The sequence below is a fragment of the Camellia sinensis genome, chromosome 15 (assembly GCF_055761805.1).
Source record: "Camellia sinensis isolate YWXY chromosome 15, ASM5576180v1, whole genome shotgun sequence".
Classification (NCBI taxonomy): domain Eukaryota; kingdom Viridiplantae; phylum Streptophyta; class Magnoliopsida; order Ericales; family Theaceae; genus Camellia; species Camellia sinensis.
This window is the reverse complement of record NC_138975.1, coordinates 53,312,653-53,337,179: the sequence shown is the minus strand read 5'-3', so window position 1 is coordinate 53,337,179 and position 24,527 is coordinate 53,312,653. Positions and strand designations below refer to the sequence as shown.

Here is a 24,527-nt window from a genome sequence, read left to right as displayed (position 1 = left end):
TATTTAATTATCCGAATTTTAGGGTGTGACATTTACGTTTTCAGTTTATATTTACAAAAATTTTATAAACTAGTTTTTGTTTATTTTTAGAAAAACATAAACTACAAACGTGTTTGGTAATTGACAAAATGTTTAAAAAAATTTAAAAATATAAAAAAGAGTGAGAAATGGCAAGTGGTGGCAAGTGGCGGCAGAAGACGGTGGTGGAAAATGGTGACGGTAGGTGGTGGGTAGCGGGTAGTGGGTGGTGGTGGGTGGTGGGTGGGTGGGTGACGGTGGCGGATGGTGGGTGGCAGCGGGTGCTGGTGGTGGGTGGGTGGGTGACGGTGGCGGGTGGTGGGTGGTGGTGGCAGGTGGGTGGCGGATGGCGGGTGGCGGTGGGTGGTGGTGGTGGTTGGTGGGTGGGTGGTGACGGCGGCAGGTGGTGGGTGGTGGTGGCAGGTGGGTGGCGGATGTAGGGTGATGGCGGGTAGGTGGTGGTGGTGGTGGGTGGGTGGGTGGGTGACGGTGGCAGGTGGTGGGTGATGGTGGTAGGTGGTGGTGGTAGGTAGGTGGGTGACGGTGGCGGGTGGTGGGTGGTGGTTGGTGGTGGCAGGCGGGTGGTGGTGGGTGGTGATAGTGGTGGGTGAGTGGGTGACGGGGGCGGGTGGTGGGTGGTAGCGAGTGGGTGGTGGTGGTGGCGGGTGGTGGTGACAAGTGGGCCGCGAATGGTGGGTGGTGGCGGGTGGTGGTGGTGGTGGTGGTGGTGGGTGGGTGGGTGACGGTGGCAGGTGGTGGGTGATGGTGGTAGGTGGTGGTGGTAGGTAGGTGGGTGACGGTGGCGGGTGGTGGGTGGTGGGTGGTGATAGTGGGTGGGTGACGGGGGCAGGTGGTGGGTGGTAGCGAGTGGGTGGTGGTGGTGGCGGGTGGTGGTGACAGGTGGGTCGCGGATGGTGGGTGGTGGCGGGTGGTGGTGGTGGTGGTGGTGGTGGGTGGGTGGGTGACGGTGGCGGGTAGTGGGTGGTAGCGAGTGGGTGGTGGGTGGTGGTGGCAGGTGGGTGACGGGTGGGTGGTGGTGGTGGCGGGTGGGTGGCAGGTGGCTGGTGGTGGTGGGTGACTGGTGGTAGTTGGTGGTGGTGGCAGATGGGTGGTGAGTGGTGGTGGCGGGCGGTGGATGATAGTGGTGGGTGGTAGGTGGCGGGTGGATGGCAGGTGGGTGGTGGGTGGTGGTGGTGGGTGGTGGCGAGGGGTGGGTGGTGGTGGCGAGTGGGTGGCAGGTGGGTGGTGGCCGGTGGTGGCTGGTGGGTGGTGGTGGCCGGTGGTGGCTGGTGGGTGGTGAGTGGTGGTGGTAGGTGGTGGTGGGGGGTGGGTGGTGGTGGCGGAAGACGGTGGTGGAAAATGGGTGGCGGGTGGTGGCTAGTGTTGGGTGGTTAAAAAAAAAAAAAAAACTCAAAATTCAAAACGGAAACACATTTTTTGAGTTTACATTTTTTGGACAAATTTATAAACTGAGACCACTGATTTATAAATAAAAAATTTACCAAATAAGTTTTTATTTAAATTTTTAAAATTTTTGTAAATATAAACAGAAAACTGAAAACGTAAGTGTTACCAAACGGCACCTAATGGTTTCTTTTTCCTTGTGCAGTGGTCATAGGTATGGGGAGATGTGATCTAACACTGTGGAGTCATTTAATAATTGGATACGTGAAGCTCGTCATCTCCCTATCACGCAGTTGGTGGATGCTATTCGGGGTCAAATCATGGAGCAAATGATAAAGTTTAATGCTAAATATAGCGTATGAGGTAAGGAGCTTTGTCCGAAGATGGAAAAGATCTTGGAATTAGAGTATAAAACTAGTATATCATGGATCGTTAGTTAATCCGATGAAAATGTGTTTGAAGTTCATTCACACCCCTTGGTGTTGGTAGACATAAGCGCGCGTTCATGTTCTTGTTTTCAATGGCAAATCAATGTTTTCCTATGTTCCCATGTGGTCGTGGCTTGTCGAAATAGTGGCAAAAACATTTACGACTACGTTGATCCATTTTACCATGTTATGGAGTTCTGGGCAACTTATTCTGGGTCTGTTCACCCGATTCCAATAGCGGGAAGACCCAATTTCTCAATGGTTGACTACTTAATTGCACCACCCATTGTCAAGCGTCCATCGGGAAGGCTTAAACGTAAGAGGATTCCATTAAAGGGTGAGGCTGTGTCAAGCATTCGATGCGGCCAGTGTGGCAAGATGGGCAATCATAATAGGAAAACGTGCAACGAACTGATGTAGTTCATCAACGTAATAATTTATGCAATTCTCGTACACTCTTTGTCGAAAAGACGACATCTTATAGGTTTTTTTTTTTAGTACCAGGCTATAACATTATAATGATTTATCAAGTTTGTTTACCTGGTTTTATTTTTCAATGGTGTTTTTAGATACAAGACTTGTTCATGGAATTTATTTTTGTTTTCTTAAAATTTCACTGTGTGTTTACTACATACATTATTTTTTTGAGTGCTACCACTATTTACTCTAACATTAGAAAACATAAAAACAAAATATGGGCTCCACATGTTAGTGTATTGCCACCTTATTATGTGTTACACTATATGTGCATTCATTTACACACCTGATCATGGTTATGTGTACCCAGTGAAAACATTGTCTTAAGTGTTGGTTTTTCACAATAGATTTTGGGTTTGCATTATAACATTTTGTGCCGAAGTCAAATCTACTGGGTGTGTGGGTTACAAACATTGAGTAAGTTTATTTTTTGGCATTATCGGGTGTAACATAACATCAACAACAATCGAAATATTCACACTAATTCATCAACGACATATAAAATTAGGTAATGCACTCAGACCCATACATTTTCTTTTGTTGTGAATTTGCATCATAAACATTCAAGGCATAAATGATTAATGGGTACTTTCCTAAAGTTCTATTGACATTCGCAAAAACTGACATTAATAATATGATAACAGTAGTGTCCAATGTGGTCGTAAATGTTTAACGTCCCTGGTGTCCCTTTTGAATGACGTCTAACACAAACAAAACATTGCACACATCATGTACATTCAAACCAATCAACTACAAACGTCATACCAACATTGTATCTCTAACATAAAACCAAAGCAAAGTCATTTGCCGGTGTTGAAACACAATATACAAATTCGCATACGTTCATAACCCCAATCTAATATTTTGTTATAAATTTGAAAATCACATAATACGCCACCAAACACAACGCTAACTAAATCAAATAAGCAAAACTAAAATCCCATTTAACACTTAATCCAAATCAATCTCTAAACAATCACAAAAACAAAACTAACATTACTGCAAAACATCAAAATTGTGTGGGGTTACATTAAAGCAATTCATAATAGTTACGGTGTTCTTGCCCGCAATCCTCTTCTTGGGTCATTCAAGAACATCTTCACCATCGCCGCGCGAAAAACGAATGGTGTAAGGCCGTCCATTGTGGCATCAATCTCGAGTCCATGGACATATTGCCAGATGATGAAGCATACATAAACAACACAGTCTGAGCTGCAAATCACACATGAGACAAAAATAATTCCCTCTTATTACACTTCAATGAAGTCAAATCCAACAAATTAAATATCAACACCGTGTACAATTTGGGAGCCTATTGCGGGCTTTCCATAACCAACACAAGCGTGTCATCGAAATCTGTGTTGCCTACAATGTTCGCCGTAACCCTCGACTTCACGAATCTGTTGCGGTGGTCCACTACCCACTCTTTCTGCAAAGCCAATGTTCACATGTTACATGTTAACTACTCTTAAAAGCAAGGAACAATAAACAATACAAACTTGGCACATCAAGTGATATTTATGTTTAAAACTTTACGAGCGTAATTTACCAACTTCACGTCCCAATCAGTCATTCAACACCCACCGATACAGATATGATTTACATCAAATTCAGGCAACCAACATAACAAATAGTAACATAAATAGTGTCTTTAAAAAAAATATTCCCCACATGGCTAATCATTTCCCCCAAGCAATTTGTCTCTTACCACTCATTACGTAACATCCAAACTTGTAACAATGACACACAACCACTGACTGTAACAAAATCAATCTAAATAGGTCATTAATAATTTGCATAACTAATATCTAAATGGGTCATTAACAATTTGCACAACCAATGTATTTTGACAAGGTCACATCATTACCCTAACACCATTTCCAACAATTATATTACAAACAATGTTTAAGAAAATCATCAACTTATTCATGGAACTAAAAAATGTGATACACATGAATAAATATGTGTGTTACGATTCCAACGTTATACAAGTTATCATGTCTCATTAACATGCTTACCACTTTCAGAGCCTCATTGTAGTGCTCATCTTGCACCTTGCGTCATTATCTCATCGAATTATAGTGTTTCCATGTTCCACCTTCCAAATCATACACCATTACTGTCCAATGGTTGGCATGGAAGATGGGGTAATGACATCTGTGCCCTCATGCAACCTTCATGTGTACATTTAAATACTTTGTACGTGATAAAGCGCTAGTGCTCCTCATCATGTCCGGTACAAACAACTCTCAAAGTTAGTGTATCCCGATTAAAGCTTAACACAATCATTGAACATTGTGGTGAGTTGGTCTGGACAAATACGAGTCCACATTCAAGCATAGATACCGAACACACGCTATTATACACGTATGATTTTTCAGCATATGAAGTCCTTTCAGCCGCAAATCCATTAGCATAGCAGCATATGCATCGATCACTTACACAAATACCTCAGATTCGTAAGTAAAACACGAAAACAACTCAAATTCACAATAACAAAATATTCACATTACAAAATCATCAACTTGCACATATACGAACTAAGAGGCACATACATTCCCACGGATTGAGCTTTGTTAAACCAAATTCTGTACATTCGTGAAGTGAACTTGAATCTTGTTCTCACCACCATCCCATATTATGGCCCTGCAATACATTAATCAATTTTAGGAACAAATGAAATTTAGCATGTCAAACTTGCTACCAGATAACGTACGGAAATTTATTAAGTCGAAAAAAAATTTACTTGTCACCCTCAAAGCTGTAAACATCCTCCAACAACTTTATCTCGCCTTCCTTTATCATATTCCACATAGCATGTTTTTTGTTCATACCAAATCCATTCCACATTCTGCGTTCCATATCAACATCTTCAATGGTGTAAATCATTTCGGGATGTGACGCAATACTCCCTCCCATTTTACTACTTTTCTTGCCACATCCACCAACCCTAAGGTATTCACAATCAGACAGTCTGAATTCGCGTCTTGGTTTACTTCTTACAAGTCTAATCAGAGATGTCATCTTAGGTCGATAACTTGTTGTGATCGCCTTCTCCACACTCACAATATCAATGCCATCCATACCAACTAATTGGTCCATTATCTTCTACATTACGGGGCCAAAGTCATTGCTTCTAAATTCATAACACCCTTACATACATTACCACCTACAGAACCAACACTTACACCTTCAACCATATCCATGTCATCCACAACCTCCGCCATAAGCTTTACAATGTTCTTAGTAACTGCTGTAGGGATCGAAGAACGTTGCACATTGCCTCAACTATGCATGTTCCCCGAACCATGACTTTCTCTAGAACGATTGTTTGGAAGTGTTTGCTGTTTCGGGCTGTCATTCATAACGAATTGTGTGACCGCATGCACCTCATGATTGTAGACTCAGTCTTCCAAATTAGTTATTGTTTTCCTCAATTGTCCTACCAGCCTATTCAGATGTTCAATTTCAAAATCTTTTAAGACTGTCACACTGTCAAATTCGATAAACAAATTGGTTGCTTGCACACCAAGCATCCTCTCTGTGAGGCTCTTGATCTTTGCAATAGTTTCTTTAACCCTTACTTTAAAATTACTTCTTTGTGGTCCTCAATTTCTTAATTAATTTCAATTTTAACCCTGGAATAAAAAATATGCACGAACCAAAAAATCGCAAACCCTAAATTGAACCCGGTAACTCAGGAACCATTTCTAAAACACTAATAATAATTAAATTAATTTTCCAAGTATATTTTTCATACAAGAAACCCTAGGTTTCCAGTTTTCAATACAATTCACCGTTTAATTCAAAACAAAGAAACTTTAACTAAATTAAATTTCCAGATTCTAAATAAATTAAACACTACACTTAATTAAATGTTCAAATTCATAAATTAAGATTTTTGCCCTTATATTTTTCTTGAATCACATGTTGACCCCAAACTAGTACCTTTACATACATATACATATACATATACTTGTATATTTCTTAAATAAATAATTTTATACACAAAATATCTTTAAATTGTACACAAAAAACCAAAACAAATCCCCCAAAATTCCTTGCACATGGCTGGCCATGCTATACATAGATATATGTGATGTCCTTTTGGTGACAAATTGTTTGATTTAGGAAGAAAAATTGACCTAGAGTACAACTTTGAATATATATATATATTGTACTAGTAACCAATTCAACTTTGATTAATCAAAATCTTAACTAGATCATATTTAAAGGTGTAATTAAGGCTCTAATCATCATATATTCCATTGCATCCTAACTAAATCCAAGCCTATGCAATTGAAATGGAACTAAGGACATTTTGGACTTTTCACCATTCTTTTTTTTTCTTCTATAAATACACCAATTCTCTCTACACTTTTGAGCACAAAACACACTCACACGCTTACATTTCAGCTGTGTGTGTGTGTGTGAGAGAGAGAGAGAGCTTTTGTGGTAGAGGAGAGAAAAAAAAGAGACGAACCTTTGTAAAAACTCTTCAACTAGGCAACAAATAAGCCTTATCACCATCTCTCCTTCTATTTCCTTTTTTTCAAATACATATTATTAGAGATTTAAAATCATATTTTTAGATGTGTTGTAATGGTGTTCATGTGTGCAAAGTTGATGAATTGGGCTTTGATCCTTCTTCTACTCATATTTTCTCTTAATAGATGCAAAACTACCTTTCTCTCCCCATATCTCACATTATTTCTAAAGGCATTCCATCACTCTAAAAATCTGAGTTATTGATATATTATTTAGAATGTTTTCATCACAAAAGAAGTGAAAAATTTCCCTTAGTTGGACTCTTTTCTCACTAATCTTCTTATTTTGAGTATTGTGCATGAAAAACCAATTTTATAGCCAACTTTCAAAAATTATAGAAAAATGTAGAAAAATCTCTTGACCTCAATTTTATGTCAAAAACTTTCTTAAGGAGTCATCTTTCAAGGAAAATTGGTTTCATTGAAAAAGAGTGAGTGGTTTGTAAGAAAATCAGATTTTCGTAATGGTCAACGAACCTAGACAGTGCTGGAGTGTTTCTTAAATAACTAAAAATCTAGAAAAGCTATTCCATTTCGGAAAAACTTTCTAGAAACTAGATAAAATTATCTGCGAACCATAGAAAGGCCAGGCTTGGGAAAAATTTGAAATGGTCCTTTTAATTCCAATCTTTAAATGGTACTGAATTTGGAAATTTAGCATGGCATTGGTGTTTCATGCTCTTGTCTTCATGAATATGCTCGTCTTCATACCAAGACATGATCATGAAAACAAGAGCATGAGTATTGTTATAAGATAAAGTTATGTTCAAATTGAATTGGTTAGTGGGACGTGTTCCCTTTTGAAAGTTAAAGTCTTCCGCAAGTGGTTGTTTCAGAACCTTTGAACGAAGCGGTTGTATTCGGATGCTAGGTGGTTTGGTGTGAGGAGGGAATGGGCAAGGCCCTATTTTAATGTTTCTTTTGAGGTCCTGCAGTTGGCGCTACGTGGTATATAACCGTTGGTAGGCATCTAAGGTAAGGTCTGCAACAAAGCAGCAAAAGATAAGGCATACTGAATAATCTGCATCCGATTCTTGTGGTTAGGAGGATGAAATCTTTTTGGGGGACTTCTAGACTACTAACAACTAACCTTGTAACCCTTGTTATTTACTTGAATATCATTGTTAATCATGTTGTTTAATTTTGATGATGTCTAAAATATTATTTAAAAATTTTAGATTTTTTAATATACATATTCTATATTGTTTGACACAAAATATTATCTGTTTAAAATATAGGTTGTATAATATATTTGTTATAAATATTATTTAAATGAAAATATTTTGAAAATATTGCTATTCACAATTTTGAAAAATTTGGGTAGTCACTATTCACTTTTTGACAAATTTAAAATTGATTAGTTGTATTATTTTGACAAAATTGATTGCTTGATTGTATTATTTTGACAAATGTGATATTGATGAATTGTTTCCTTTTGATATACTCACATGGGATGATTGGTTATTTTTATTTGAGTGTATTTATAATCTCTTCAACAATTACAAAACTTTTAGAAGGGGTATATATATATATATATATATTTTACTATCTGATATGAATATTATTTTACTATGCAATCAAATTTCTTAAATAAAAAAATTATTATATACAAGTCACTATGTAAATCTGTTTTCACATTATTGTTTTAGAAAAAGGTTAGCAGATCATTATTCATTGAGAGTGACTTGACCAACATTTTCAAACTTTTGTGGTTACTCCACATGGTTGAAAAAAACAAGGTCAAAAAGTGTATCTTGAGCTCATGTCATCCATCATCAGAAGATGAGCGTCTCTCCTTTCAACGGGCAGATTTTTGGGTATAAACATAAGTGTTGTGTGTGGAGAAAAATCAAGAACTTGAAGAGAAAAAATCTATGTACTCCAAAATTATGAGTGTATTGTATTTTGTTCTTTCACTTTCAGATCCAAGTGTAGTCTTTGTTCTTACATTTTCATATCTACTCTTTGTGAGAAAATTATTTGAAAATAGGGTTAAAGTACCTCTTATTTTTATTCATTATTTTGTGAATTTTTTTTTGTAAGGGTAAGACATTTATTGTTGAGTGACACTTAATAGATAAAAGTAAGACCTGTGTAAAATCCACAAGCTTGGTGAAGCCTTGGTGGTGTATTGATTCATTTTGATAGTGAAGAAATTCTCAAAAAGGTTCCTTGGGGATTGGACGTAGGCCCGGCTTGCCGAACCACTATAAATCTCAGTGTTTGATTTTCTCTTCCTATCTCTCTTACTTTTATATTGATAATTTTTGTTTTGTTTTTTATTCTGAATATTGTGTTTATTATTTTTTTAATATTGTAAATTATTTTTTAATAACCCAATTCACCCCCCTCTTGGGTTGTCTAACTGGGATAACAATCATGTTTCTTTCCCTATTGTTGTAATTACTATTGTGTATTAGATTGGAAAAAAAGGACGGGGTGTGTGTGCGTTTACTAGGCATTCAAAGCTCATGGCGTTTCATGCCAGGTATCGAAAAAACATACGACGCTGACGAAGAGCCAGAGACATTTGAAGACTTGTGTCTGTTTTAGAGAAAGTTAGAAGCCATTTTGCTTATGAGTCGTGCTTTTATTTTTGGATTGTAATAGTAATGGAGCTCATTTTTGTAATTTAAGATTTGAAACACTGTAATTATTATTTGCTTTTGTAATCCTATGCCTATCTCCGCGTTACTTATGAGACCTTGTGTTAATATCTCTTAAGATCTGTCAAAAGGATAGCTTGCTATATAAGGTGGTTGGACTCCTCCGACCTTCTAGGGATCTTACTTGGCTATTGACCAAATGACTCTTTAGTGACGTTACCCTAACCCTTAGAGTAGAAATTGGGGCGTCACACTCTCCATTTTCCTGACACGACCCTCTAACTCCCATACACGTTCAGCCTTCGAATGGACATCGCCCGCGAACTCATTAATTCTTTTCTAGCTGTATTCAGTTGCTCTTTCACACCATCTAGGTCGTTACCAATGTGGCCATCCTCCGGTGCGCATGATAAATCCAACAAGTCAAGAAACAACACCGAAAAACTTCACTATCTGCCAACGTCTTTGTGTCATCCTTTTGCTGGTTATGCGACGGTCCACTGTCACCATAAATTTAAAATAGGAATATAACATATATTTCCCACTAACATTCACATACCACTATGGAACTAGTCGCCAATAAATCCATTCCTTTTAGCTTGCCGATTAGTGCACCAATATTCCATCGACAAAACCCTGAGACACATTACGTTGTTCCGGTTCCATGATTGTCGTGTGCTCGCAAAGGACGAACTACAACCACAACAAAAAAAAATCATTACACAAAATCATAAAACCAAATGGCATACAATATTTCTATAGTAATTAATCAATGTGCTACGAATAATGTACCAATAATGCAACGACACAACCAGTAACCTTTTTCGGCCTGCTATGCTCTTCATTAAGCGAACCAATCAGCGCATTACGGATTACTGTTGTCCAATTGTATAACCATAAAGTCTCTAGTTTGTCAATTACATGCACAAATGCCCACCCAATCAAGTCTTTAGTAGTAGCAAAAAATAACTTCGCACATACGTGCAAACAAAACAACTTTGCTACATCTTCCTCATCGCGGACAGTCGTCCCATGTAGTGCCTCTAATAGCAGGTCTTTGATTACTTTCGAGGAGATCTGGCTAACATTCAGACAACATCTTTGTACAAAATCTGATGAAGCTTTCCCCCCTTGTGTCAAATTTAGTTTCTCCTTGCCACATTGTACCCCAAACAATAACCGAATGTTATTGTTCCTAAATGGCAGTCCACATCTCCCAATGTAAAATTTTTCATCTTTCGGATTATACGTCTGGATAATTCGGCAGACCGTTGCATCACATTTCTTGTATGACTTCGGATCTAAATTATGCACTCAGATGGCCTCAATCATAAGCCCGAAAGACATTTTCTGCAGTTGCTTAATATGTCTATTGCCCAACTCCAACTCCAGCATAGTTTTTATCACTTTCGCGACATTAGACTGGTACATCAATCTTGATGGGTCAACCATACGTTTTTCCACACTTCTTTTAGCATTTTTCTTCTTTTTGAACAGCAACTGGGTTTGTCTCTTTGATGCCAATCTAGTAGACGTCTACATTGCTAAGTTCGACCGGGGGTGTTCTACCACCATTACTACATTTCACACTCTGTCCTCCCACCATACCTGTCATATTAATCACAATTACACCTCAGTCTAATGTCTTACATAATCTGCAACAACAATGGGCATACCATTACACAATGCCATTACGTATCTCATACCTATGCAATGTCTAACGTATAGTTATTGAAAAACCATACTAACATGTACGACAACACTAAACACAATTCAAAAGTACGTGATCATATCATACCCAACACTAAACACTACAACGCAACAATCAATACTGAAAAATCTAGAAATCCCCTAGATATTGATTTGTGATTATATATCAATTTTAAATAGTAAATAACAATCCCAATCAAACAATCAAAGACAAATCAACACAACGATTTTATGTAGAAACACCACAATTGGAGTGTCTCCAATTGTGATAAAAAAACCACAGGCAAAAGCCACAAAACAATCCAATTGTGATTATGCCTCTTCTAGACCCGTCTTCACCTAGGAATTGTCTTTCCCAACGTTGAATCCACAACCCTGATGTCGAATCCACGATGATAAGCCACTCTGGAATCCACCAAAGCTTCAGGCCTGAATTCCACAAAATCCACTAAAGAACAACACTCTCTTTTGCATTGAACGAAACAAATAATCCTTTGAAGTATACTTTTCAAACCAGATTTAAACTCAAATAAACATCAAAGAAAACTAGCAAAGAAGCTCCAGATATAAATCCTAATATCCAAGAAGAAGATCTAGAAGCCGTACCCTAAGATCTGACTGAACCGCACCTTTTATAGCATACTGTTCCGCGATCTTCGCTTGAGCGCAAGAATGTCCGCTCAAGCTGATCTATGCTCGAGCGCAGGAATGGCCGCTCGAGCAGGAAAAAACAAGTCCTAGTACTTTTACAGGCAAGTGAAACTTTTGAAAAGTCGCGATCTCCGCTCGAGCACAAGAATGGTCACTCGAGCAGACAAACAACTTCGACTGCAATTTTACTTTTTGCTTCAAGGGCGCTGCCCCTCAACCCCGCCTGGGTGTTGTCCTAGACCCGCCAAGGGGCATTGCCCCCTGGACCCTAGCGGCCCCTGACCCCGCCTGGGCGCTGCCCTGAACCCTCCAAGGGGCGCTTCCCCCTGGACCCCCGCGAGCTAATTGGGCAGCTCGATCCATGACACAGTCAGAGAAGTGGCAAATATAATAGAATTAACATCACAAACTTCTCTGCAAGGCACAATTCGGGTTGGATTCGCATCTAAAACTCACAGCCTCACTGAAATAAAAGTTGAATAAAATTACAACTGAAAGGAGTTTTGTCAAACGGGATTGCCAAGAATAAAAACCTAACAATCTCCCCCTTTGGCAATGCCGTGACAAAGCACACCTAACAAATAAAATCCTAATCACCCCAACCCATTACCGCCAACAAAAGCAAACTTCTTTCTCAAGGTCATGATCTGCAAAATAGCTATTAGTGCCACAGTCTCCAATACAACTATTAGTGCCACAAAAGTATATGAAAAAGGTCATGATCTACAAAATAGCTATTAGTGCCACAATCTCCAAAACAACTATTAGTGCCACAAGAGTATATAAAAAAGCAATAGAGATATGACAAGATTATCTTGAAGCATGAGATGAAAATATGAATGATGTAAATTAGAGATTTTATGAACATGTAGCATGAATAGATGAAAATCCTCAGACTTTAAGAACATATAGCATGAATAGATGAAAATCCTAAGACATATGCGAACACACTCAAAATCCATTTCACTAACAATCTCCCCCTTTTTTTGTCATGAATTATCAAAGGAAGCTCAATTAATAAAGGCAAAAGCATAAACCAAACAAGCAGGGACAAAAGGATGTAAAAATTAGCAGTAGCATGCAAGAAGGAAACAATAAAGAAGCAGTGCATAGCAACATGCAAAACAACTAAAGCCAACCTCCCTTACCAAACAAATCATAGTGTTCATGCTAACAAACTCTTGCAATGATAAACCAAACACCCACTCACTAAAAACAACCACAAACACTGAAAACAAAGAACAAGAAGAAAACGACAAAAATAATATGGTGGAGCAAGTAAGGAATTTCAGATTTGTACCTGAAAACACACAAGATTATCCAAGAAGCACAATTACTTGAAAACACAATGTACACAGCCTCTAGAAGATACCTAATAAAAGAAAGTAATGCATTATGTGAAAAGCATAGATCCCATGATAAAAGTGTGTGTGTGACTTTTGGAGTTTGACAACCACTAGATTCAAATCCTAGTAGTGATTTGAAAGCTGGACCTCCGACAAGAGAATCTTAGCACAACTAAGGAAAGTCAAACCACTAGGAATCAAGGGGTATTTTTTGAGTAAAAGCGGAGGCTCCCCCTCAATCAATGAATCTTTTTTCCCCTTTCTTTCTTTTGCACATTTTTTATTTTCTTTCTTTTGCACATTTTTTTCTTTCTTTTGCACACTCATTGGCGGCTGACACACTCAAGAGTATGGAAACCAAACCAGAGAAGTATGGATACAATAAGAATAGCCTGGTTGGTGACTCTAAGGTAGCCTTTTCCTCATGCCTTAACTACAAAGAACTGAGGGGAAAGCTGTGGAGATGCAAAAAGATGGAAGGTGGTTAAGAGACTCAACATCACCCATGATATGCTAGTATAGGTCAATTCCTCTAGAAAAGCAAAAGACACACTGCTAGAAGTCCATAGAGAAAATTGATCACAAAGGTGGAAGATTCCGATATTTGCTAATCTAAGAGTGTGTACAGAATGAGACATACTAATCAAAGTACATACACTCCAAAATGAGTAATGACCATAGACAACACACACATATTAACATGTAATGGATATTCTCATCAATTCCAATATGTACCAAGGACTTCTCAAAAATTTCAAGCTTGCAAAACCATACTAAGAAAATCTTCTTGGATTTTTTTTAAAACAGAGCAAGATAGAAAATGAACAGGCACACATTTTTTTATTTTATTTTAAACAAAGCAAGACAAAAAGAACAAGCACTTATTAAATGACTCAAAAAGAAAAAACACACAGAAACGTAAAAACTAAAACGAATAATCAAATTAACACAAGTCAAGTTTTCTCACCCAAACTGCTTTAGTATGAACAAAGTTGTGAGAATTGCGGTTCTTGGGTAGTGTCTTGACGTTGTGGTTCCCTTTATCTTCATTGGGAACCCGTCTCGATTTGGTGTTCAACTTCCTATTCCTAGGTCTAGACAAACAAAACCTCTATTCATGTTTGGTTTCAAGCAAATCAAAATAATGAGGTCTAATATGTCCCTTAACCTCATTACCTCCAATGAAGTGTCTCCTATCCCACGAGATGTTGGAATTTCTTCCATCTGTATGAGACACTCTCCCATGCAACTCATAACAATAAGGGCGAATATGACCATACATACCACAATAATGACAAATAAAAATAGAGTGTACATTCTTTTCTTTGGCTTTACCAACTCTAGGAAGTTTGAGAAGTCCATCCTCATGTTGAATATTTTGTTCTCCATTTCCTTGAGTTCTTGTGTCATGAGATGTATATGCACTCGATTTTTGCTCTTTGTTATCACTAATGCCAATGCCACTCTTGTCAGAACACATTTGTTGAGACCCAATAATATTGTCCAAAGTCTTTGATCCTTTGTTCCAAAGACCAATGGTAGTCATAGCATACTTAAGCTCTTCCTCTTTCTTGATCATTAGCTCTTCCAAGGCAACTTGAGACATCTTGAGAGTTTCAATCTTTTCTTCATACGTTGCATAGATTTGTTGTAGCTTATTCCTCTCTGTCTCACAAGTTAAGAGTTTTGCACAAAGAGCTTGTCGATCACTAGAAATCTTAATGGCATCATTCCTAGCCAAGGAAATCTCCTTCTTTAATTTGACATTCTCACTTTCATATGCTTTGAGTTTCGTAGTGAGTTTGTCATTCAATTTGGATAAGTTAAGAGATTCCTTATACAACTTTTCATAAGCTTGCTCAAGCTCGTCATCATCACTCCCCGAGGATTCATTATCAGCGACATTCTCAACCGACCTCTTCGGATACTCTATTTGTCCTTTAGTTTCAGAAGCTGCCATGAAAGCAAGGAATTGTTCATGCCCCTCTTTACCTTGTGCTTCGTTGTCACTTTCATCTTTATCGGACTCGGATTCATCATCCCAAGTGATAGTGAAGGCTTTCTTCTTCCTCAAACGACTAGGGCATTCTTGAGCAAAGTGGCCAAACCCTTGGCATTCATAGCTTTGGACACTTTCAGAGTTCCCTTGTATCTTTCCTTTCCCTTCCATGGTTATAGAATTAATTTTGAGTTTATCTTTGCCTTTGGATTTATGAGTTGATTCCAACAGATTAGGATTTTTTTTTCCAGAAAAGACGACTTAAATTGTTTTACAAAAGCATTTGTAATCTAGGAATCAATATCACAATCCTCATCAGAATCATTTCCAACTCTATGAGCACTACTTAAAGCAACATCATCTTTTTGTTTCTTTTTGAAATTTCTATGTGCCTCATAAGTTTGGAAATTTCTAACCAAATGATCCAGCTTGAGGTTGTCAACATCTTGAGCCTCCTCAATAGCTATAACTTTTGATTGGAAGCGATCAGGCAAGGACCCCAAAATTTTTCCTACAATCTTGGATTCTGGTATTTTTTCACCTAAATTGAAGCTGGAATTTATAATGTCACTCAACTTCTGTGACGACCTAGCATGCCATCCGTCATTTTTCCCTTGTTTAATCTCGAATTTGTTATGTTAGTGTGTTGAGTCTCACTTGAAGTCTTGTTAAATCATTTGAGTTGTTGTTGTGCTCAGAAGTTTGTCTCAAATTCTTGTTCTTGCCTCTTTGGTGTTGATTTCCTTTTGTCCCGGAGGATGTGAGGTCTGGTCCAAGGTGCCTAGAATCGAAGGGAGAAAATTCTGGGCTGGAAACCAAGGGCCGCACGTGCGAAATTCAGGGGTTGTTTGGCATAGCACACTACTTAAATTGCAGGTGCGGAGGAGAAGTGCAGGGGCAGTCGCACGTGCGGGGGCAGCCGCACGTGTGGGGGCACGTGCGAGACGGGCCTGAGTCCGAATCTCTATTTTTTTTTCTCTTTTGGCCGAATTCGTATCACATTTAGGGCCTTTCTATCTCACTCTAAACCCTATTTTTTTCCCTCCTTCTCTCTAGAAAACCTCCTCAAACACTAAAACTCCTTGATTTTGCAATCCCTTGGATCTAGATTCATCATCATCATCATCTGTTCCTTTCAAGCTTTGGAGATCAAAAGCTGGGGCTCCTCTTGGCGTTATGGAAATTGAAGGATCTTCCACCTTGAATCTAGGGTTTCATTTTCATTCCTTCATCAAATCTTGAGGTAGGGATTTCTTGAGTTATATATACATGTTTTTCCATATTGATGTTGATTTAAATGTTTTCTTGAAGCTTTTATGATGATCTTTATTTGAGATTTAAAATGTAGAGAGTTTTTAAAAAAGTGGGTTTAAATCTCAACCTTTTTGTCAACCCTAGAGGGTTTCCTTTTCAGTTGACTTAAGAAATGTGATTTTGGGTTGGGCTTCACCATGAGATGGGAAATGTTGGGTTCTTGATGAGAACCCTAGAAATTGGGGATGTTTTGAAAATGTAGAAGGGCCTATGGAGTTTTTCTCTTTCCTTGTGCTAAAAGGGGGAATGAGTATTGATTTCATGATGCGGCTTGCAAATGGTAACTTCTTGACATATAGAAAAATGGAGACTTTATTTTTTTTTAAAATCTATTGAGAAATGCATGAATGTGTATAATTGTGAGATGATAATTGTTGAGCACCACGGATTATGAGAATTGAAATCTTGGAAATTGATGCTTGAAAATTTACATATGATCTTGAAATGCCTAGAATGTTAAGAAATGTGCATAATGAGAGATTATTGCTATGTGTTGATAACATCGGTTGAGCATGTGGTTATTTTGTGAGATGGCATTGGAGGAAAGATGAATGGGGGAATGTTTTGAGATATAAATTGTTGCATCATATTCCTATTTAATTTATTAGCATTATTTGCACATCTTGAATTAAGTTAAAAAATGTTTACGTTGAGAAAAGATTATATTGTAACGAGAACTATGGAAATGCTTAAGGGCTAAATACGTAGATAAGTCCGAATATGAGGTGTAGATGAATTGTTAAGTTGGCCTGAGTGTCTGAGGTGAAAGACCGAAAACACGTGCGGAGGAGGTACCACTTCCCTTCTGGTTAGCAACCGGTAAAGTGGGGTTATTGGTAGTGCTTGTTGAGCCTACTTGCAAACACCAACCTAGGGATTACCTGAGTCGTATTTACCGCCCCTTTTGATTAAAATTGGAAGCTTTTCAGAAATTGTTGAGATTGCAAACTTTTATTGAAACATGATAATCTTCGAGAAGAAACATGGCATGAGATTTTCTTTATAATGGCATCGCATGGCATTGACATTTGCATTTACATTGAGAGTTTGCATAACTGTATATACTTTGTTAGAAATTCTCTACTGGGCTTTATGCTCACCCTAAATGTAGTGATCCCGTCGAGCTGAGGGCGTAGATATGTTTTGGGAAGAGTAGATTACTCTTTTATTTTGTTGTAAATTTTTGTAAAGCCAAGGGCTAACATGTATGGGTCCGATGGATCATTTTGGTGTAACCAGGCTCATGCCTTGGAATTTGTAAGCCCTTGAGGGCCTTTATTCATTTTGGATTAATGATTTCACATCCTATAGATTCATGTACTACCTTTCGATGAATGTATATTTGCATGTGAGACTACTTTTGTATAAACACTTGGAGTTATGTAATAGAATATGGTGATTGCGACCTTCCTGTATCTCTTGTGTATCGGGGTTATTATATTATGATTGTGGGTTGATGTATTAGATTTATGTTAGATTATTTTCGGGGCATTACAACTTCACATAAAATTCATCAAATGTCTCACTATTTTTCATTGAAAGGTTTTCGAAATGAGACGTGAGCCTTTGAAGTTTTGAGCGTTTAACCGAAGGAGTGCCCTCATGAATAGTTTGTAAGATATCCCAGGCTCTTTTGCGACTTCACAATTGCAAATATGACTAAACTCTTTAGGTGTGACAACGCAAAAGAGAGAATTGATAGCTTTACTATTCCAGCTACTATTTTGACGATCAATTGTGTCCCACTTATCAATTGGTTTGGGGAAGGTTACTTCATCAACGGTAATCGTTGGTTTGGTCCACCTATACATGACAGATTGTCAAACTTTTTCATCAATAGATTTTAAAAACAATCTCATTCGAGCTTTCCAAAAAGAACAATTGGATTCATCAAGTAGGGGTGGTCGAACCATAGAATTTCCCTCACGAATTGAATCCATTATCACAAATCAAACAAGATCCCGCTCTAATAGTTTTTTTTTAAAAAATAGAGTGACCCGTTCTGATACCAATTGAAAAATCTAGAAATCCCCTAGATATTGATTTGTGATTATGTATCAATTTTAAACAGTAAATAACAATCCCAACCAAACAATCAAAGACAAATCAACACAATGATTTTACGTGGAAAAACCACAATGATAAAAAAAAATCACGAGCAAAAGCCACAAAACAATCCATTGAGAAGACATAAAGGAATTACACAAGTGTATTCTCAATTACCAAACGAATCTACGCCCGAATCGAATTGACCCTTATGTGCCTCTTCTAGCCCCGTTTTCACCTTGGAATTGTCTTGCCCAATGTTGAATCCACAACGCCGATGTTGAATCCATGATGATGAGTCACTCCGAAATCCGCCAAAGCTTCCAGCTCGAATTCCATAGAATCTACTAAAGAACAACACTCTCTTTTGTATTGAATGAAACAAACAATCCTTTGATGTATACTTTTCAAACCAGATTTAAACTCAAACGAACATCAAAGAAAACTAGCAAACAAGCTCCAGATATAAACCCTAATATCCAAGAAGAAGATCTGGAAGCCGTACCCTAAAATCTGACTGAATCGCACCTTTTATAGCAAACTATTCCGCGATCTCTGCTCGAGCGCAAGAATGGCCGCTTGAGCGGATCTACGCTTAAGCGCAGAAATGGCCGCTCAAGCGGGAAAAAACAACTCCTAGTACTTTTGCAGGTGAGTGAAACTTCTGAAAGGTCGCGATCTCCGCTCGAGCGAACAAACAACTTCAACTACAATCTTGCTTTTTGCTTCAGGGGCGCTGCCCTTCGACCCTGCCTGCGTGCTGCTCCGGACCCGTCAAGGGGTGTTGCCCCCTGGACCCCCGCGAGATGACCGGGCAGCTCGATCCCTGACATAGTCAATGAAATGGAAAACATGATAGAATTAACATCACAAACTTCTCTGCAAGGCACAATTTAGGTTTGATTCACATCTAAAACTCATAGCCTCACTGAAATAAAAGTTGAATAAAATTACAACTTAAAGGAGTTTTGTCAAATGGGATTGCCAAGAATAAAAACCTAACAAATACCATAACATATCACTTAAAGAAGGCTTCCATCATTATTTTTCAACGATATTTCAGATACATAACACCAAAAATAGGGTAATCGTATCAACAAGACAACAAAAAATAATGAAATCCGTACACATCTATTGCTCACATTACAAAACAACCAACCTAGTCGGAATGTTATTTACCAAAAAATTATTGGCTCATTTGATTATTTGGGGTCCAAATAATCAAATGAGTCCATACACCCATGACATTAACCATGTCACCTTCTAATATATCCTCAATATGTTCATTAAGTTAAATGAGAATAACATTAAAATAACAAACATTGCAAAATGGGATCTTACAATCTACCATACAAACTTAATTTAAACTACGATTAAACAACAATTTCACATGAGCACAAAAATAAAAATAAAAATAAATGACATACATATGCAATGCTCACTAACAACTGCATTTTACGACTTAACCATGCAAGACATCATAAGGCGTACGTACTGCATGACATCGTACTAATACCAAAAAAAACAACCAACCACATGGGACCAAAACAGACACTTAAACAATAACACAATACAACCACACTGCCAACGAAAACTGCAATAGAGGTATTAAACTAATTTACACGATAACATTAAAGTCAAACTTATCAAAATATAGGAATCCATATGTCTATCTTACACCACTACCAAAAAAGTCACTCATAAAAGACACATCAGACCATATAATTTAACTTATGGGTTCACAACCATTGACTTACATTAACATCGACAACAAACCAAACTAAGCAATAACTAATCGCCAATCAAAACATATTTCCAATTAACAACATGACACCCATTACTTACCTTACCCTAACATCTTACTCACATTACACTTTAAGAATAACATACACAAACCAAAAAAATAGGAAACAACACACATTTTATTCAAACACACATTTTATTCAAACCCCAAGACATCACCACGAGAATTCGTTTAAGACACAAGCTAACATCTTTTAAATTACATTGATGTCATCACACCAACATTCACAATTACAAATCAACTGATATATGTACAAACAAAAACCATGACCACAACATTTAACAGACGTACAAACCCCCAACCAAACTCAAACTAGAATTATGATTACCACAAATCAACAGTACGATGTAAACATACATGTTTACCGATGTTGGCAACATCGGCGAATACGACATTTAACCAGAAAAAAAAATCCAAAGAAACCCATACCCGATGCCATTTCGAAACAACTCCAATGCTGCCGTTAACACACTGAGGAAGTACACACGCCAGAAACTAGTCGCCAACGTCAAGCAAATCGACTGAATGATGTAGTTCAAGAATCTAAACGCCGGTTAGGATGTATTACCAAAAGGCAATTCGTATTTCTAGGGTTTAAAGGACCCAATTACCAAATTGGAAACTCAGAATAATAGTTTAACATTACCAAAGCCAGCAACATCACACAAAAACCCATTTCACTGGATTAACATTGTGAATCACAAATTCTTCATATTCATCGCTTTCGTGATGATCGGAAAGGAGGGAAAACGAAAACAGGCTATAGTAAGCTTTTTGGGTACAAATGTAATTTTAACATTGCTGAATGCCAATATACCCATGAATCCCACACAACACGCGCTAACATCATGTCCAAATATGCCATTACTTCTCAAATGGGACTTATCAGTCCATAAGATAAAATATAGGATTAAACGGTTCAAAAGTTCTTATTTTGGGATTTATTAGTGCATTGCCCATAAATAATTTCATTTAATAACTTTTAAAGAATTTTTTTTTTTTATACATTTGATATTCTTGGTTAATAGTGAAATTTTTTGACCTGACATGTTAACACAACACAAAGCGGACATGGATCGAAAATGACATGACATGATAACACGAAACAATAAACGAATTAGATTAATGTTGAAGTAATTTTAACACGAACCCAAGAATCAAGATGACACAACACGAACATGGGCACGCTCACCCCTAACTATTATTTTAAAAATTAAGTCCAAATCCTAGAAAAATGAATGGGGGAGTTAGATGGGTCACTAGGTTTGTACCCAGCCATAATAAGACAAACCAATGGGCCGTAAAAGACCAAGGGCTCTTTAGTCACTAAAAAATAACTCTAGTGTTTCACAAAGAGAAGACGATGACTATATCATTTATCGTTCGCCAACAAAAGCCCTATCTCATTTCGTGTTCTTGCTGCTGCTGCTGTTGCTGTTAGCTATATCAAACCCTAGCTAGGGTTTCACACACACACACACACACACACATAGGAATAGAGACAACAATCATGGCGGCTGTAGCGAGAGCTTTATCGACAAAGGAAGCTAACATTCAAATGATGTTGGCCGCCGAAGTCCATCTCGGCACCAAAAATTGTGACTTTCAGATGGAACGTTACGCCTTCAAGAGAAGGAACAATGCTTTTTTTCTTCTTCTTCTTCATAGATTTGAAGCAAAGAACTTGACATTGATAACTTTGTTTGTTTCGATTTTACTATTATAGTGAGATGATTGTTGGTAGATTTGAGTTGGATAGTATGTATCTAAGAGCATCTCCAAAATTCTCTATCTTCTCATAAAAATTTAAGTGAATATTTAGTTAGTACCTTTATGTGGTATGTAACAATCCAATCCTTACTATATATTTTTCAGCAAATCTTTTTTAAAATTTTCCAAACATATCCTAAAAACATAGTTTAACAAATTTTTTTGTTAAAAGAAAACATCTCAAATTCTTACTCTTCTTAAAAATTCATCAAATTTGATTTGGAAATTTGGTTCATCCTTGATTTGTTAAAAGTTTTGCCTTTCCCTTGATTTGGTACAAGTTTGGTGAAGGATTGGAGATGATTAGTAAATCAACTTAAGAAAGTTGAACTCAATGTATTTTATCGATCATTAATCTCACTGAATGTGTTTCTAAGTGATTATCTATTTACATATTCAAAAGGCTTGTGCTAGGTTTTTGTTTAATACTTTTTCCTTTTAAGTTTACTGATATAGTAGACATGTATATCGTTTTGTAAGGCCTAGTGTGCCTATGGTGTATGCTAATATGTGTTTATTGACTGATGTTGATCTCATATGTTGTTAAACTATACTGATTATTACCATGGTCATAAAGCAATTAATGTTAATGTAATCAATGTTGATTCATTACTTAGTTGTATTTGATGGGCAATCTAAGGATTGCTTTTTTCATATATCAAGTGTCAAAGTTGTTGAATCAAGTTTGTTCACCTAGTTATATATAAATATATTTGACATAGGTCTCAATGAAAGTAGTTGAGTAATGACTTGTATTGTATAAAGTTTATTTTAATTGCTCAATACAAAATGTGGTTACTGGTAGGTTTATGTTTCATAATCTAGGTCCCCCCCTCCTCTCTAAAAGAAAAAAAAAACTATTATTAAGGGAATTGAATTGATATTTGAAATAACATGGAAAGCTACTTGGTTTATTTTGAGGTTGTGCACTGTAAACGCTGTTGGGGAGGTCACATGTGATGATAGTGGATCAACCAAGCTATGTTTTTTGCATGCTACCCGAGCACTTATGGCCATTGAATCTAGTTGATAAGTTATTTTGTTTTCTTAGATTTGTGTTTTCACACAATTGTTTCATATTTTAATGCTCAGGTATTTACATAATCAACCATGGGAGAAACTTCAGCTTGTTGCCAGGGTTATTGTTGCCATTGAGAACCCTTAAGACATTATTGTTTAGTCTACTAGGCCATATGGTCAGAGGGTCGTCCTCAAGTTTGCACAGTATGTTGGTGCTCATGCCATTGCTGGTCGTCACACTCTCGGAACATTCACTAACCAGCTTCAGACTTCATTTAATGAGCCTTCCCTTTTGATCCTAACTGACCCAAGAACTGATCACCAGGTCAACACTTCTTTTAATTGTTTTACACTTGCGTGGTGTTTTTGATTGTTGAGTTGATTTTTAATTGTTAGATGAGTTGTTTTGCACAAAATTGCTCTTAGCCATAGCCCTAACTAATAATTATATCCTAAAATAGCTAGAAATGCTGAGTAGATGTAACCTTGTTTTGTATATTATTGTTCTTATGTGCTTATATGTTTTGTATATGTACATTTTCATTCTTATTTAGATCATTATCCTAAACTTGTTTGCAGCCCATTAAAAAAGTTGCCCTGGGAAACATTCCCACTATTGCCTTCTATGACACTGATTCCCTAATGCGGTATGTTGATATTGGCATCCCCGCTAATAACAAGGGAAAACATAACATTGACTGTATGTTCTGGCTTTTGGCAAGGATGGTTCTGTAGATACATAACTCGACTCCTCAAGGGCATAAATGGGAAGTGATGGTAAATATTATATGAAGGCTTGCATTTTTCTCGTGCTTATTTTTATATTTGGAGTTTTTTTATTGCTTAAAAATGAAACAAAGACAAATACGGGATTAGTGTTTGTATTATTCATGGTTGTTGATCTCGATACATATTCTCTCATACATGTTGCCTTTGTATTTGCAGGTTGATTTATTTTTCTACAAGGAGCTCGAGGAAACAAAGGAACAACAAGAAGAAAAAGAACTACTACACTAGTGTAACAGCGCCCGCGTGGGGCCTCGTGCTACAGTTCGGACTCGATTTGTGTCACGGTTCTTAATCTGAACCACAGAGTCCAAATCTGGCAAATCGTTTTGAGAAACAGATTTTTGAAAAAGTAGTGCCAAACATGGACTGCTTTGCCAGATACAGAGTCGCCACCTAAATATTTTAAAATGGGAGAATTTAGGAAACCCTGACTCGGTGCCGAAGGCCACATGTCCGTCATCACCGGAGTTGTCTCGGCTCGGGAGCTTGGGTACGATCGGGGAAGGTCAGCTATGAGCACCCCCTTTCGCCCGGTCCGAAGACCGGCCTCTACTAACCGTGATATCCGTTTTTGAAAACTTTACGTGTTCTTATTCCA

At 37.6% G+C, this 24,527-nt stretch overlaps 1 pseudogene; it reads left to right on the top strand.

Annotated features, from left to right (window-relative positions):
* The first annotated feature begins 21,860 nt into the window (after window positions 1-21,860).
* LOC145812994 (small ribosomal subunit protein uS2-like) lies at window positions 21,861-24,157 on the top strand (annotated as a pseudogene).
* The last annotated feature ends 370 nt before the right edge of the window (window positions 24,158-24,527 follow it).